The sequence below is a fragment of the Anser anser genome (assembly GCF_964211835.1).
Source record: "Anser anser genome assembly, chromosome: 2".
NCBI lineage: Eukaryota > Metazoa > Chordata > Aves > Anseriformes > Anatidae > Anser > Anser anser.
In genome coordinates this window covers 71,721,383-71,739,586 of record NC_139721.1, presented here as the reverse complement: position 1 = coordinate 71,739,586, position 18,204 = coordinate 71,721,383, and the positions used below count along the sequence as shown (strand labels likewise).

General features: G+C 35.3%; 1 long non-coding RNA gene across 1 annotated transcript in view; it reads right to left on the bottom strand.

Annotated features, from left to right (window-relative positions):
* Nucleotides 1-9,004: 9,004 nt before the first annotated feature.
* LOC310894732 overlaps nucleotides 9,005-18,204 on the bottom strand; it is a 30,383-nt gene continuing 21,183 nt past the window's right edge. The window contains exon 3 of the long non-coding RNA XR_014580123.1: nucleotides 9,005-18,194. This is a non-coding gene — a long non-coding RNA (uncharacterized lncRNA). The remainder of the gene's footprint in view (nucleotides 18,195-18,204) is intronic.

Sequence of the window (18,204 nt, the reverse complement as noted above, 5' to 3'; positions counted from 1 at the left end):
AACAACTCAGATGTTACCAAGGGAAGTGCCATATTGTGATCTGCTTTTCATGGTGTCAGAGAAAAAAAAAAAAAAAAGACAAAGACAAGGGTGATAGACAATCAATGTGACTTTTGAAAAAACTTTGAATCTTGCATGAGATGCTAAGGGATTATACTAGTTCTCCTCCTTCCTTTCCTCTTCCTTTCCTCCCCTCCTAAGATAATAAACCCAAACTCTTCAGATGAGGCAGGTCCAACCTTTTTGATTACAGATCTAGACGTTAAGTTTACACCTTCTACCAATCTGTGTGGGTGTTGCAACATCTTCTAAAAGGAGCAAGCATGTTGTTTCAAAATTTTATGCTGTTACTTCAGAGCTGTTTAGAAATCAGCTTCTAGCTCCAAGGAATCCTCAAAATGAAGTTAAGACAGAAGTCCCTCTCCTACAAATTTAGATGCAAATAATATTTGATATAGTAATGGAACTGCAGGTGTTTTCTGCCCCCTGTCTTCAGTTCCATCATTTAAGCTTAACATCAATAGAAAAAACTAATAATAAAAATTGTTATTATTATTATTATTATTATTAGTAGTAGTAGTAGTAGTAGTACCTGGCTCATGCTTCTCACTTCTTACTTGGTGTCCTCAAGAACTCATTAGTTCTTCAATTGTACAAATTCTTAAGATATTTCCAATGTTTTTTGTTTTTAACAGAAGAGTAAATGTGAGTATGAAGCACTTCTGTATTTCAAGGTATATGTCATCTGAATACAGCACACACATTTTGAGCTGTTATGTCTTGTGAACCTAAAAGAAGCAAATTCCAGCTCCATTAAATAACATCAATATTCTACTATTCCAGCTACCTTTTCTGTTACATGCAAAAAAGTCTTGGACTTGGACTTGATGATCCTTATGGGTCCCTTCCAACTTGGGATATTCTATGATTCTATGAAATCTATAGTACTTCTGTAATACTAACAAAGATTATTACTGCTACAGAACCTGTTGCATAATTTCTCCTCTGGTTCAATGGTTACCAATATTCTTTTAATCTCTGGAAATTCATGTGTGCAAATTGTTGCATAATATGTTTGACATTGCCTTTCTTAGTTGTCTTTTCTAGATTCTTCAATGAAATTTATGGAACGGGAGGGTTGCTCAGCCCATAGATTACAAAAAAAGCTTGGCAGATTGATTTAGGACTGACTGTTTCTTCCTCAGAACTTGTGTTAAGAACAGTACTAGAAAACTTGAATGATAAACACAGAATCTTATCACTTATTATTATTTGTTTAATTCTCAGAGTTGAATATTTATATTAGAGCAGTGGCCACTGGGGGGGGGGGGGGAATATTAGTGCTAACCTAATATTTTTTCAGTGTTAAACTTTTATCTGCTTAATAATAAGTAATCTCTACAGTGATGTCATCCTTTAATTCACAGTTAAAAACAAACAAACAAACAAACTTACAGACTCCACTGCTGCCAATCCTCGGGGGGGGGGGGGGGGGGGGGGGCGAGAGAAAGAGAGCGGGAGAGACAATAATTCAAACCTTTGTTATCTGCCATATGGGGGAACATTTGCCCCTGACATTACTATTAGTAAATGTCAAAAGTTGCTTACAAAGCTAAAAGCATTAAGGACCAAGAATGGGATCAACATATTTTGTGATATAAATTTTTAAAGGTCAATCTTCCATGATTAGCTTAGCTGAACAATGCTGAACAATGCTAAGCACAAAGTAAATTGCTTAATGCGTGTTATCATAAATGGCTTCAGTCTTTCATTCTGAGCTTCCTAATATTGATGTATTTGATTTCACAGTCATAAACTTTGCACATACATTCATATAGATGAAGTATTATATATTGTCCTGTTTTTCATCTAAACAATAGAGGGAGATTGCAGCAAAGAAAAAAGCTAAGTTTGTCTGTAATAATGAATATAACCAATTCATAGAGATACTTGCAAAGATATAGAAAAAGTATACTTTCTCAAGAGTCAAGTGCAATTGAAATCTTATTTCATTTTCTCCTATTTTGTGCTTTTCATGACAACACATCAGTCTAAAGACCACAAGAATAATGTAATTCTTACTACTCAATTCCTACAAGGTGAAAGAAGACAAAATAATGTCTTCTTTGTTATGAAAGCGGAAAAAAATAAAGAAAGAATCTTTTCATTTGACAAGCTAAATATTTACAGTGTTCTATTAACTCAAACTACTGCTGTTAAGTTTATGGGAAACGAGCAACAGAGAAGTTGGTCTGTGTTGGCAGTTGATTGTCATCCCACAGTTTTCTATACACTTCACAGATATAATAATTTTCCCTGCAACTACCAGTGACAGATTTGTTTGAGTTTGGAAATTATAAATACTTGCAGCTCGGTATATTTTTCCACACTCCTATAAAAGTGACACGTAATGGCAACAAATAAAGCTATAAACAAGTCTGGAAGAATATCATAAACTAGTAATATCCCCGAAGTTTCAAAATATGTCAAACATTTTGATCAAAAATGGCTTTTGGTGGGCATTTCCTTTAAAGTTTTGTTGCTCCCCACTCTTAACCATCCAATAGTATGGATTTGAATCCCAACTGTGTCATGCTGATAGTACATAAGACCCTCAGATGGGAGCCAATGAAATTTCCATTCATTTAAATGCTCCTTTACATTGACATAATGGCATAGAAAGAGGTCTTATGTGCACAGGAGACTATTTACAGTTACAGCTCATAAGGAAGCCAAAATGTGCATAATAGAATATTAATTTCTTTCCTCTTTTTATATACCATGAACTTGAAAAACAAGAGAGAAGATTGGTTTTGAAAACTAGCTGCTTAAAATAAACATTTCGTATAAATCTTTGAAGAAGCAAAGTCTCAAATATTTCTTATTAAAAAGACTTGTATAATATGACCTTTTAAATCATATGGCTTTTAGATTTTTAAGCACTTAGGTATATTATATATGAAATCAGTGTATGTAATATTGAGAGGAGGAGATGACGACTTTTGTTACTTCTGATAGAAATTTATGTTAGTTGCTGCTGATAATTTCCAGTACCAAATGATTTAACAGACCCATCAAATCATCAGCAGCTATACTTAAAAAAAAGAAAAAAAAGGATAAAAAAAAGAAAAAAAAAACACAAATTTTCATATGAGCCACAAAACCCACAATAAACTTTCAGTTCATTGAATTCAAAAACATTGCTTTTACATTATTACAGAGAAGGAGGAATTCACACATAAAAAATAAATGTTAACATATTTACCAAACTGCCTCAATGTCCCTTTTCTTTGGTGAATCAGGTACACATTACATTTTTACAGATATGGCATCAACTCTTGGGGTCTAAATAAGTACAGACAAAAAAGAAGTGAAAATGTGGATCCTAGGATTCACCTAGTAATTGGGTTCCTTTGTAAGAGACAGAAAACAGAAGGGAGGATTCCTTCCATTTTCTTACAACAGTCAGCAATGAAGTGTCTTAATGGGAAAGCTAAACTAAAACACTGCTGTTAAAAATTATGTTGATAGGACAACTTTACAATAAAGTGAAACACCCAATGGAATTAATAGCAATTTATCTAGCAAAATGCAAATGTATTTCTTCCATAACTACTACTGCTCTTTCATCTGATCACTCTTGACAGTACAGGCCCATCATAATACACATACCAACTGTCTAGTATCAGACAGAGAAAGACAGACTTGTAATTAGGGCTTTGAACAGGAATGTCTTTTGTCTACCTTTTGCAAACAGACAATGACAACCCAGAAGAGACTGCTTCTCTTACAGCATCACTGCGGAAAAACTGATTTTCAGTCTTGAGGGCACTAAGGTGATGAATATATATATAGCAAAACAGTAATTGCCTATAGTTAAAAAATAATGTTTTTAGTTTTTTATTAGAAAAATCTTATAACATTTAAGCAAATTTTCTTTAAAAAAGTAAGAGAATGCTTACATATTTGCATAAGTATGGTAAATTATTGTTTTGTGGTTTGTTGTGTTTTTTGTCTGTTTGTTTTGCTTTGTTTTTTAAAAGTTCTTAGCATACGAGATAACAAAAAAGACTTAAGAAGTGACCTAATAATGTCCTACATCTGTGTAAGTTTCAAGAACTACTTGTCTTAATGGAAAACAAAACAAAACAAAACAACAGAAAAACTTGTCTGGAGTTCATTCTAATCAGATATGAGTGATGCTGCTAAAGGAGGCAGTGGGAAAAAGCTGTTGGAATGATACTGGTGCTGTCTTTTAACTTTCCGGTATATGTTCTGGACCCAGAAAGGAAATAATTTCTGAAAGGATGTGTTATACACTTGTAGCAGCACAAATAATGTGTGCAATAATGCTGACAATCCTGCAAACCATAGGACCTACTGAGTATATGCAAAGTGGGTGGGATAATTTGGCATTGTCTGGATTAGACATGATAGATGCTTGGTACTTATAGGAGGTCTCATCCCGTATCACAGAATGAGCTGTTAGACATAGGCTGTTCCAGACACTGGATGGGATGTGTCTAACTAGAAATGTTGTCCCCTTTCTAAGGTTCCCATCCCACAGGACAAATACAAAATAGAATACTGAAAAATAAAGAATATTAAAAAAAATACTCAGGAGTCTCCCTCATTTATTATGTTTGTGACTGACACTTCTTATATGGAAGTACAGAAAAAAAACACAACCACAGTCTGTTCATCAATTACCCCCACAGATGGACTTGGAGAATACAATTCCACCTGAAGCTTACAGACAACTTTTATTGCTTTCAGTTTTGAAAGGTATGTCAGCATTTAAATAGAGTATAAGTAAACAAAAAGAAAAAAATTATTTTTGTACCAAAAATTCTTACTCAAAACAATGTGAAACATAAATTATCAACTATACTGAGTAGTAAAACAAACTTTTCTACCAGATACATTAAAGAAGTCACTGATTTACCATCATATAATCTAAGGAGGCATCTGGGATTTTCTACTCTATTATTCTTCATTGGTTTCAAACAACAGCAACCTTACTGTTGCTTGTCATTCAGTAAATTAAATGTTATTTAGTGTGATTAACTATTAAGTTAAAAAATATATGTATCAAAGATATTTGTCATGAAGATGTACACAGAACACACAAAGTCATTGAGACACCTGTTAATGATACCAGTTCTTTTTCTCAGCAGATGGATGAAGCACATGGATAACTTGTGTTCTTCACACTTTTCCTACTAATCAGTAATTATCAGTAGCAATATCAATGTCTATCCTTGAAACATATATAGAGTGATTTTTTATTTATTTATTTTTATTTTTTCCTTTTCAATTAGGCACTTTTCCTTCTTCATCAGACTAGGCTTTTACCACTTCCCAGAAGTATGTAGCACATAAACAAGCACATGTAGATGTATAGAATTATGTGGACCTATATTTTTCATACTGCACAAATAAAATTAGGCTAAATATTTCCTTAGGAAAAGGCATTAATGATCTTATTCTGTAAGATGGGTTTGTTATATGGAAGTCTTATCTGAGCCAGTGTTCAGAAATATTTGCCATCACATATGTCACAATAGAGGTTGTGCTTGAAACATCCCCACTGTGAAGATTCCAAAATGTTCTATTTGTCCTCATTTTATTATGGCTTTCTCTATTGCATTCTGTATTCAATTTCAGCAAGTCAAGCTGCTAAGCCATACAAGATTGCTGAAGTTGATGAGAAGCAAATGCACAATCTGCTTTACCTGTTTAGCTTTGAGGACTCCAGCTTCGTAGAATAGAATCACAGAATCACAGAATATCCTGAATTGGAAGGGACTTACAAGGATCAGCGAGTCCAACTCCTGGCTCCACACAGGATCAACCAAAAATCAAACTATATGTCTGAGAGCATTGTCCAAATGCTTCTTGAACTCTGGCAGACTTGTTGCCATGACCACTTCCCCAGGGATCCTGTTCCTAGGGAGTGCCTGGGCACCCTCTCAGTGAAGAACCTTTTCCTGATATCCAACCTAAACCTCCCCTGATGCAGCTTCATGCCATTCCCTCAGGTTCTATTGCTGGTCACCAGAGAGAAGAGATCAGTGCCTGCCTAACCAGTCCCCTTCATGAGGAAGGTGTAGGTCATGATGAGGTCTCCTCTCAGTCTACTCTTCTCTGGACTGAACAAACCAAGTGACTTCAGTCATGCCTCACGTCTTGCCCTCTAGACCTTTCACCATCTTTGTAGTCCTCCTTTGGACACTGTTTTATGTCCTTCTTATAATGTGGCACCAAGAATTGCACACAATAATTGAGGTCAGGCCACATCAGAGCAGAATAGAGAGGGACAATCACTTCCCTCAACTGCTCAGCAATGCTATGCCTGATACACATCAAATGCACCCCAGATACAACTTCCTAGCTGTAGGGTGGTAACAAACAAGTGGAGTCACAGAAATGTTATAAAACAGTCATGACTATCTCTGATCATCCAAAAGAATAAAATGGTCTTGGGAAATTTCAGAGAAACATCATTCAAGCAGGTGGCACCAGGTCTGCTGATGAACCAGAACACAAAGCTTCTTGTGTAGATGAAGCTACTATGCCAATGGAAGTACACAAACTGTAGGAGGCAGGATGAATGTGCCAGTAATTCCTTCTCTCCATCCATGTTTCATCCACTGGAGAGGGGTCTTTCAACAACACTTATACTACTATGTGTATAGGTTTGGAAGAATCACTGTATAAGCAAGTTCTCAACAAAACAGGACTACTACCAGAAAGGTTACTGTACTAACTGTAATCATTCCAGAGAAAGACTGGTGCCCAATGTGACCAACCCCCCCCCCCCCCCAAAACAAACAAACAAACAAAAAAACCACTTGTAGTGGTTAATGGATAAACAGAGAATATATTTTGATATATATGAAGCAAATTACATATTAAACTCTGAATATAATAACCACGTTTCTGCTGTGTGTAGCTGAGGAATACTAAGTTCAGATTTTGGTTCATTATCACTGACAGCACTGATACCAGAATGCAGACGTGAGTTGGAGAGACCTACTTCAGTATGGAGCTGAGATGGCTGAAGCCACCGTAATTTAAGAAATAATTATATGAATGAATATATTTTATTTTATTTTATTTTATTTTATTTTATTTTAATTTTTTATTTTATTTTATTTTATTTTATTTTATTTTATTTTATTTTATTTTATTTTATTTTATTTATTTTATTTTTTATTTTATTATTATTATTATATATGTGTGTATATATATATATATATATATATTTCCCTTATATCTTTTTCATGAGGAGCATCTTCTTAAAGAAGTCTTTGCTTCCCTAGCTCTCAGACTTGGTGTAAATGGCAAGGTCTTGGTAGCAAGGGGGCTGCAAAGGGGGATGTGGGAACAGGCAGAGGGTTGTCCCACGCCAATCACAGATGTTTCCGGGCAGCTCTGCAATAAACCCACCACTGGACAAAGCTGAGCCCATCAGTCATGTCTGTGGTACCTCTGAGAAAACATGTTCATAGAATCACAGAATCATAGAATCATGGAATCATAAAATCATAGAATCATAGAATCATAGAATGGTTTGGATTGGAAGCGACCTTAAAAATCATCTAGTTCCAACCCCCCTGCCATGGGCAGGGACACTTCCCACTAGATCAATGGCCCAATGCCCCATCCTACCTGCCCTTAAACACTTCCAGGGAAGGGACATCCACAACTTCTCTGGGTAATCTGTTCCAGTGTCTCACCACCCTCAGAGTAAAGAATTTCTACCTTATATCTAATCTAAATCTACCCTCTTTTAGTTTAAAACCATTCCCCCTTGTCCTATCACTACACCCCCCAACAAAGAGTCCCCCCCAGCTTTTCTGAAGGCCCCCTTTAGGTATTGGAAGGCTTCTATAAGGTCACCCCAGAGTCTTCTCTTCTCCATGCTGAACAACCCCAATTCTCTTAGCCTGTCTTCGTATGAGAGTTGTTCCAGGCCTTTTACCATTCTTATTGAATCACCTCCCTCAGCTTGCTGATCATGGTTCTTTTGATGCAGTCCAGGCTACAGCTGGCTTCCTGGGCTGCATGTTGATGAAGTCTTGATCTTTTACAATACAGAAACAGTGTTTTAATAAATTCTAGTCAGGTCTATTCAAGATGACCACCCAAAACCAGACTGTGATTTAAAGCTTTGCTCTGTGTTTTTCTTAATGTCAGTCCTTTGTAATCTGGGCAAACAAATCCTATCACTGCATGACTTGGCAAGCATGTTCAACAGACAACATGCTTTTTTGCTCTTTGTACCTGTGCAGGGCAGCTGATTTCAGGTAGGGTTACTTTCACTCATTTATTATTATTAATAATAATATCATCATCATCATCGTTATTTATTTATTTATTATTTAATGTGAGTGCTTCTTATGATTTGTGATTACTTAGAATTCCAGCCTGGTACTTCAGTGATACAGTCAACAGGATGTGGCTGATACAGGAACCAGCTATTTTTAGGTAAAACTCCTGAAGTGGGATTTAATTTAAAGTCTTTTATGCATTTTTATTTCTCAAGCTGCTTGCCAGGCTTGAATGATACATGATTAATAATTGAGCACATCATATTTATACATTCCCTTGCAATAGATCCATGAAAAGAAAAAAGAAAATGAAGGGGAGGGAAAAAAAAAAAAAAAAAAGGATTAGCAGCTTGGGATACCAAAAGGCAAAAAATGTGTTTCCATGTTTCCTTCCTTCCTGAAAGGAAGAGATGAGCTGGTAGTGATGATAATTTATCTGTCAATCAATCTTTATTTAGTCTTGATATATTAATTTCTACATTCCCCCATTTTCATATATGATCCTTTCTCTCCTGATCAAGAGAACTAATAGCAAGATTGTTCTGACTACATTAAGATTAAAACTAGATAGTTTATTTCTCTTAAAATATGGGCTAAGTAGTGATGCTATGAGACTTAAGGTCAATACAAGGTATTCTTTTCCTAGATAGACTGTGTAGTTAGCCCAATGTCTTTACACGTGATGAGAGAAATGTCACTTCCACATTTTTTTTCCCATGTGACAATTGTTTGTACTTTCAACCAGATCAAAATAAAACTATCAATCGACTTCATTACAATATCTTATGAATTTAACATTTGAAAGTTTCAATTACACTGCTTCAGAGTGCTAGTACTAATGATCTACTTGTGACATCTTGAAGTAGTCAGCACACTTACCTTTCTTCTCAGTATGAACTGCAGATAATGCATTGTTTATAATTATTTTAAGTTCATAAATCACTAAACTCTTCCTTTTGGAGCTTAGAATGTACTGCAGAAAAGGTTATGATGATAATCTTGTTTTTCAATTATCCTTAAAAGATTCTTCTTGGGTTGTAGGAACCATCATGTAAAAAATTGAAAATCTTGAAACAAGACTTTACTGTTGAGAAATTTTGCCATGGCCATGTTTCTATCCCTGCTGCCAGTTCAAAGCCTATGAAATCTCTGTGTTCGTAATTTCTTCATCATTCAATGGATTCCAGCTAGTTCCTTATTCTGTGTTCAGTCATACCTACATGCTTTTCAGAGATAGGCAAAATAAATCTCATGGAATAGTATGTTCATTCAATAATGTGCCTAAAGATTATTTCATTCCTTACCAGCTGTTAGCTTCAGTTCTGAAATATATAAAGATTTAGAGTCATTCACACAAGCCTGTTCATAAAACTTTTCTACTGTTTCTGTAGACTTTAGCTTTTAATCTCTATTACCTCTACCACTGTCCAGTTTCACTTTGAAATTTTCTATGTATCTTCCAGTCAGTGGGAACTTCACTGGACTTCCATGGCTTCTCAGATATGAGGGATAGTGTCTTAGCAACTACATCTACCAGTTTCCACAGGACCTGCAGATCTATCTCATGGTCCCACGGACTTATGCACCTTCAGGTTCCTTAGCTGGTCTCAAACTTGATCTTCTACAATGGTCAGTTTATGTTATTAAGAAAGGTCAGAGAATGCTGGTAAGAAAAAGGAGAAGTGAACAGAAAAATAAGAAACAACCAGGGAAACACCAAGGTCAGAAGAGGAGGAGGTGCTCCATTACAGAGCAGATATATCCCTGCAGCTCATGTGGACCCCGCACTGCAGTAGAGGAAAAGAGTGAGAAGTAAGGAGTGTCAGAGTAAAACTGCTCTATACTGACAGTAACTCCCCACCAGCAGCTTCATACTGTTAGTCTGTCAAAGGACTGAACGTAACCTGCAGCAATAACAAGGAGAAAGGAGAGGAATTTGGAATGAAGTTGAAACTGGGAAAATTTGAAAGAAAGGTGTTTTCCCTAAGTATGTAAATGTTTGTTCCTTATTTTTTTTTTTCCTTTTTCTTCCCAATACCCAAATCAGTAATTACGTATTAATTTTTATTGTCAATAGATTAGTTTTCCCCAAATCAACTCTGTTTTACCCACAACGGTAATTGGTAAGTGATCTTCATGTCTCTGTCTTGAATCGCAAGCTTTCTCATTCCTGTACTTCCTATCTTTGCCCCCATCCCACTGACCAGGGAGATTGAGCAAGTGGCTGGATTCACAGTTCTCCTTGTTGTTCTAGAAAAGAGAAGTGAGAAAAAATAATTAAAAAGAAAAACTTTCAGTTTTCTCACAAATTCTCAGTTACAGAATGCATGGGATGATGCAGGACTGACTTTTATTTAATTTCAACAAAACCCTTTTTGGTTACGTCTAAGGTTTTTGGTAAATGTTCTTGAGTGAAGGGTTAGATCTCAGAGGTAGGTGACTCAAAGCCATAAGTTATGTGTGAAACACTTTCTAAACTATGTCTTCCTGGCTGGTTCATTCCAGGTTAGAGCAAAACCCAAAATCTAGTCAATGTTTAAGTGGTTCATGATTTTGCATTCAAGTGAGATCTCAAATTGATCTAATCCCTATCCTATCAGCAGCCAAAGAACAGGAAACGTCTTTCATTGACATAAGAGTTTAGGACCATTCAGCTCTAAGTCACACAATTAGAAAGTCTCTTAGGTTTTGCATTCTTGTTTTCTTCAATTCAGTTACAACTACTTTGGAAAAACACTCCTCTTTATCATGCTACAATATCTCTAAAATTTCTCAAGAGAGTTTCTGATGTTAAAATGGAAAAAAAGACATAGCTAATAGAGATTGGTCAACAAACTGATCATATATCAAATGCAGACATCATAAACAACAATCACAGATGCACTCTTAATAACATCAATAACATTAATAACATCCAGAAATTCTGGCTATGTACTGGGTTGACTACTTCAAGGGAGCTAGTGGTTCTCTTATCACTGCTCATCACTGACTTGACAAGAATGATGTTTCTTTTTCTTTTCCTTCTCTGTGTTGCTTTTCTTCAGTATGATTTGTTATTGGGTCCTCTGAATATTTATTTATTAATGTATTTTTTATTGCAGTTCTCTTTTGGGAATAAAATGAAAAGTGAAGAAGAAGCTTTTTATGTGTCTCTTGACTACGAATATTTGTTCCAAAATGGAAATGCATAAGGCTATTTGGCATGGGAAGGTGAGATGAGAAGACAGACACTGTCAAGTCAGAGAGAGAAATTAAGACAATTTTTGCTTAAAGCACTGCCTTTTAAATTGAGAGAGCAATAGTATTAGAATTGCCTAGAAGTCTTTCAAGGACTAAGATTTGGATAGAAGGGAGCTCCAAAGTCAGCTAGAGGCTGGCACTTTTTATCAGGGAGGGAATCAATATAACACCATACCTTCAATAATTGTTATCAGAAGAGGAAAGATGAATGATATTTCAAGTATTTCAAATAATACAGTGACCAACTTAAACAGCTGCTTAGCCCTCAGAAATACTACTAGCTGAGAAAAGGCACTTAAAAGAAATAGGAAACTATTTATTTAGAATTTAGTCTTGAAAACACAAATTCTGATGTCTTTGAGTGCTTATATACATAGACCACAATTTTTCCTCTGTTAGGCAAGGGACTTCAGAAATGAGAAGAGAGATTTTTTTTTTTTTTTAGCTGCTAAGAGTTTTTTTTCAGTGTTAAATTCTCTTCTTATAAATTGTTCTGATGGTGATTTTGTAGTGTTAGATGGCAGACTTCGTGAGTTGCCTCCCATACTGCTGTATCATGAGGTTCAACTTTTCTTCAGATCCATTCTGAGCAGTGAAAATGATGGTGTTAAATAGCATGAGGGAAATGACTAAAATGGCCTAATACAGCCAAGGGTAAAAACATATAAAAAAGAAATGAGTAAAAAGATTGATAGTTGTGCAGTGAAGGGAAAATGAAGTAGAAGATAGGGGAAAATCTCATAGCAATAAACCTATTACAAATGGTTTGGAACAGAATTAAAATGAAAAACAAAATATGGAGGTAATTAGATTGACAACTACTGCTTCTGTCCTGAGATCTTTACTTGACCCAGTGCTGTAGTTCTTGTTAAGCTATGAAATGTGCAAAAAGAAGACAGATATAAAGAGAATGTTGTCTTCATCACTTGCTAAATTCTGCATGGCAAAAAGAAGAGAAATTAAGACATAAAACACTACATGCTACTAAGAAACTCAACCTAAGTAAATTGAACCATTTAAATCTCTGTAAACATCACATCTCAAGTTATTTTAGTGTATGTTAAATTAGTAATTACACCATCCAATTAAATGTACTTTAAATGTACTCACTTAGGAGACAACTGTCTAACAATTTCTAAGTGTATTTTTATCTCCATGCATCAATGTGTGATTTCTTTTTACTGAACTATAAAGTCATTTGTGGCTTTCCTTTGTGTAAAAGAGACAATTCAGAAGAGGTTCAATAGGAGAAAAATAAAACGTTAAGTGGTATAACAGAAAATGGTTTGAAAGACTGAAATTGTTCACTTTTTTACCTTTTTTTTTTTTTTTTTTTTTTTACTTTTTTATTTTAATGCAGGAATGAGTTTCAAACCAAACAAGAGCAGGTGCAAAGACCTTGCCAAAACTGATGTGGATCCTAAAAGATCATAGGTTGACTGGGAGACTGAAAAAGTTTATGAAAAGTTTATGGAAGAGAAATCCACTGTGGGTTACAAATATATAGACACATGTAGAGTCAGATTTTTGAAGTGAAAGTAAGTGAAGGCTGAAATTAGCATTAAGCAGAAGGGTTTTAAACTTGTTCTGCTCTTCCTTCTTCCATGTCATTCTCTTCTGGATGCTGCACACAGCAGATAGATACACCATGCAGCTTGGTCTTTGACTTGAGCCTGAACAGGTGTTAAAATTATTAAGTTCTGTAAGTGATTTCACCCACTGATGTCTCCAAGTGAAACTGTAGATGAATTCTCAGAGCCATTTAACTGTATTAACTTTATAAATTCTGAATAACTACTCTGCAGTAGTAGTTCTTAAGATTATTCTTGTATAGTCTGAAAACTTCTTTTCTATTGCTCTGAGTTTTGAAATGGAGATTTATTCAGTTATTGTATTCTTGAGGTATCAACCCAAACTTTTAGTCTTAGAGCAACCATATTTCCTTCTGCCTGTCTGATTTGACAAGGTTTTCCACCCCTGTTATTCCTACCACTCTCAGGTTCTTAAAGATTTTGTTTTATATTCACTTTTATTTCATTATTTACATTTTGTTTATATTTTATATTTTAAAGATTTGCCAATTCCCAGAAAATTTCCACAGGTTGAAAAAAAAGAAAAAAAAAAGACACACACACCGTTTTAAGATAAAAGTTTTATCTTCAAAGTTTTGTCTCTCATTAGTGATCATTCTTCTGCACATGACTTCTTAAAGGATATCCTTGTCCAACACTTAACTCTTGCTAGTCATATACATCCAGCTAGGTATTCTGCCAAGATTTTGGTCTTGAATGGATTCTAGAAAATTTTGCATGTGGATACAAGATAAACCAAGAATTTGCTCAAAAAAGGAAATCTGGCTAAGCTGCTCTAGTGGACACAGTCATAATCTTAAACTTTTATGCACAGGGATGCAATAGCAATTCCATCATTTTAAAACTTTTTTTGTGTAACCATGCAAGTCTATCAATCTCTCAAATTAATTTCTCACATGGCAATTTTTTCTTTATGTAATATTTTTCCTATACCTTGACAGGCTGACGTAACACAAAGCTTTCCATTGAATAAGATCACGAACTGTATTTGGTTCTTTTCCAGGATGCTAAATTTGACTTTAGTTTCCAATTTGGCTACACAGTGCTTTGTCATTGGCCATATACCACTTCTTTATTTTTCTTTCTTAATACTGTTTCCTATTAATAATAACGATGACTTACATTTATATAGTCCTCTGGTAAGCAGGCCTAATGTACTTTAAAAATGATACATTAAAATCACTTTATCCTGCACTGAATTTCATCCACATCTCAGCTGAAAAAGGTGTTTGTGGTTTAACCCCAGCATCACCATACAGCTGCTTGCTCACTCTCCCTAGGTGGGATGGAGGAGAGAATTGGAAGGGCACAAGTGCAAGAGCTCATGAGTTGGGATAAAGACAGCTTACTAGGCAAAAGCTGTGCTCATAGGCAAAGCAAAACAAGGAATTTATTCACTACTTCCCACAGCCAGGCAGATGTTCATCCATTTACAGGAAAGCAGAACTCATCACACATAACAGTTTCTTGGGAAGACGAACACTTATCACTCTGAACAATTCCCCGCCCCTCCTCCCCTCCCCCCCTTATTCCTTTTTTACTCAAGCTTTTGTTGCTGAGCATGATGCCATTTGCTATAGGGTGTCTTTTTAGTCAGTCTGTGTTAACTGTCTTGGCTGTATCCGCTCCAAACTTCTTGTGCACCCCCAGCCTCCTCACTGTCAGGGCAGCAAGAGAAGTAGAAAAGTCCTTGGCTCTGTGTAAGCACTACTCTGCCACAACTGAAAACATCAGTGTGTTATACCCCTACTTTCAACAAAAATCTGAAACACAGCATTATGTGAACCTCTGTGAAGAAAATTAACTCTATCCCAGCGAAAACCGTGACAAAAGGATAACTACCTAGTTATTCTGCAGCACCTTCTCAGTAGTTTAAAACAGAAGAGATCAAAATGCATGAATAAATTCTCAAATATACACAATCTAAGTAGCTAAATTAATGTTTGGGTGCTGTCTTTACTCTTGCAAAGAGCAACAAAGTTAATATATATATTAGTCATAACTAGTCAGAAACTTTCATTTTATTTGAAATTTTATTTTTTATGGTTTGAAATTTATTAAACAGATTGTTGTTTAAAAGTGAACATTGCTCATAAAATAACATTCTTACTGCTTTAAGGTTAAAAAATGGTTATGGTATTAAGAAACTGCCTTATGGTAACTCTGAAAATACTAACTTACTCTGGCAAGAATGGCACAGTGCTAATTCCAAAACTAACACAGCTTTCAACATTCATCATTAGAGTGGCGGGCATAGCTTGTTTCCATCAACATCTCTGTAATTCTAAGACCAGAATAATTAGATATTTATATAATACTAAATTAATTCCTAGCCGTGGGTCATACATGTAATACCTGTGTAATTGTATAAAATTACATCATCTTCATTGACAGCACTCAGCTGCATTTCCATATATAATGGAAACTCAGAGTTTCATATTAGCTTTCTTATTTCTAATTGGGGAATAATACAAATCAGTTGTAATATCAGCATACTATTAACAAAACTCAATGATGTTCACTGTCTGAAAAAGTATCTATCTTAAAAAAAAAACCACAAACATACATAACGCTAAAATATCAGTTTCTTAAAATTACTCAATATTTCAAATTCAAAGAGAAAAAAATACTACTTAAAAAAAGAACATCTAGACAATTTACAGAAAACAATTTCTTTCTGCTTTGTGCAATGCTATGACGTAACAGAACTTATCCATTAACTGCTCTAAATTTATTGTTTATTTCTGTATCTATCTACATATTACAGCTAGACTAGAAATGGTTCAGTGAACACAGTTGCAGTAAGTGGTCAAGGCTTTTCTCAGTCTTTATCTATCTTCACAACTCCATTAGCTCAAAGCTCTCTATCTACAGAGTGTTCTTTTCCTTTTAGCACTGATTTACCAAATGTTACTCTCTTATTAGACACTTTTAGGAGCAGATTAGACAAACAGTCTTCAGAAAGGTTGTTGTATAAGTCATTTTGTACTGGAGCAGAGGAATGAACTCAATGACTCTCAAGGTCTCTTCATTCTACCTTCTAGGCTTTCAAAAAAATTAACAGAGAAGTCAAATGTTAAAGATGACTGGGAAGACTCTGGTCATGAACTAATGCCATGTGATATCAATGTCAACTTTTTCTATCAACTGTAAATGGTATATGATTAAGGGAAACAACACTGGTTATTCTGATCCAAATTTTTTACATTAATTTATATCTGTTATCATTCTGGCAAAAATTGTCAAAGAGATTAGGATAATAGATATTACAAATACCTTTAAAATATATTTGGATGCATACATATATTACAGAGTATCAGAGAGCAATGTGTAAACTAAGTTGTCAAATGTGTTTTGAAAGCTATGTTTATAGCCCAGAGAAGCTCAGTGATTTGTTGAAGGGCAGACATCTGGATCATTATAGTATCTGTATGGAGAAAAAATAGACAGTTGATTTCACAGCCATTTTTGACCTCTCTGAATAATTTCAGTCTGACTCTGCAAAAACTCTTCACCAAGCAGACAACAGTATTGTACCCATGTTGTTTATTATCGGCAGTCAATGTATGGCTGCTGAATAAGTAATTCAGTCCTTCCAGAACTGATATTTAGATCTGGCATCTGTTTTTCTTGGCTTCTTTCTCTGCTGACTCTGCCAGCTTCTTAAGGTACTTCTCTTTCCTTCTTTTACATGCATAGCTATTTTTCCTTTGCCTCTCAGTTTTCTACTGCTAGCAACGCATTAAGCGGTCTGCCTTTTTTTTTTTTTTTTTTTTGGTGATTGCATTTTTCAGCTGTAGTGTGAAACCCATTCTATAATTCCAATTAGGATGTTTCAAGTTTCAGCACATTGTTTGGTGTTGGTTCCCCCCTGCCATTGCTTCAGACACAAAGGGCTGTGAGACAAAATACAGGAAGGTCTGAATTCACTGTAAGAGGTGCAAGACTTGGGAGGAAAAAAATCTCACAGTTACCCCAAGCGCAAATTCCTTAAATATGTGGGTAAAAAAAAAAAAAAAAAAGTGTTAGGACACCATAACAGACATTAAAAACCTGCAGTTTCAATGCTAGATGGACTGCAGAGGCATCAAAATACTTATTTTAAATAGTATTCATGTCTCTAAGGAGGAACATATGTTTTCAATAAGATTTTCACAGCCACCTAATCAGCTCCTTCTCTTTAATTTAAAGAAAGTGCCATTTCACCTGCCTGTATCTTGAGAACCTAAATAGTTATCAAACTCAGACCAACCAGCTATCTATGAATCTATAGGCAGCACTGAATCTAACCATCACACAGTAAAATATGAGATAACAGAGCTCACAATGCAGTGTTATACTGCTTAAAACTACACAGAATCAATTAATCTCCTCTGTAACCTACCCAGCTTCAGGCATAGTAGTTGAAAATGTAAAGGCACTGAAGATGGTCAGTCAGAGACAAAAAACAGGACTACAGGACCTTCAGCTCCAAGATGAAGGGTATTTTTAATAGTAATTCCGGGTATTTTTAATATTAATCCAGAGCTCTAATTGTGCTGCCTGACAAATAAATAAATGAATAAAAACAACAACAACAAACAACACTCAATAACTAGTTAAGGTCATTAAAATGTGTATATTCCAGACACCATGTGGAACAACACTAATCATACGGCAGCTGTAGTCTCTGTTTCCTTTAGTAGTAGCAAGCAAAACATTTGCATGCAATGTAAACAGAAAGAGAAGACAGTTCAAAATGAAGTCCTTGGAAATGGAAAACAGAAGAACAATTGGTAATGATGACCATTATGACCAACATTTTCTACACAGATGTACATGCAGGTGGCTCACAGACATAAGTAGAAGCCACTTTTTTTTTTTTTGGGGGGGGGGGGGGGGGGGGATGGGAGGGAGGGAGGGTTGAAGAGGGCTAAAGTACTGATTTCCATAATAATAACAGGATGGAACAGAATTTCTTGAGGCAGCTATTTTGCTGTGTTCCTGTGTAATGATTATTCCAACTCTGTTAAGCCATTGTCGTCACCTGTGGCAAC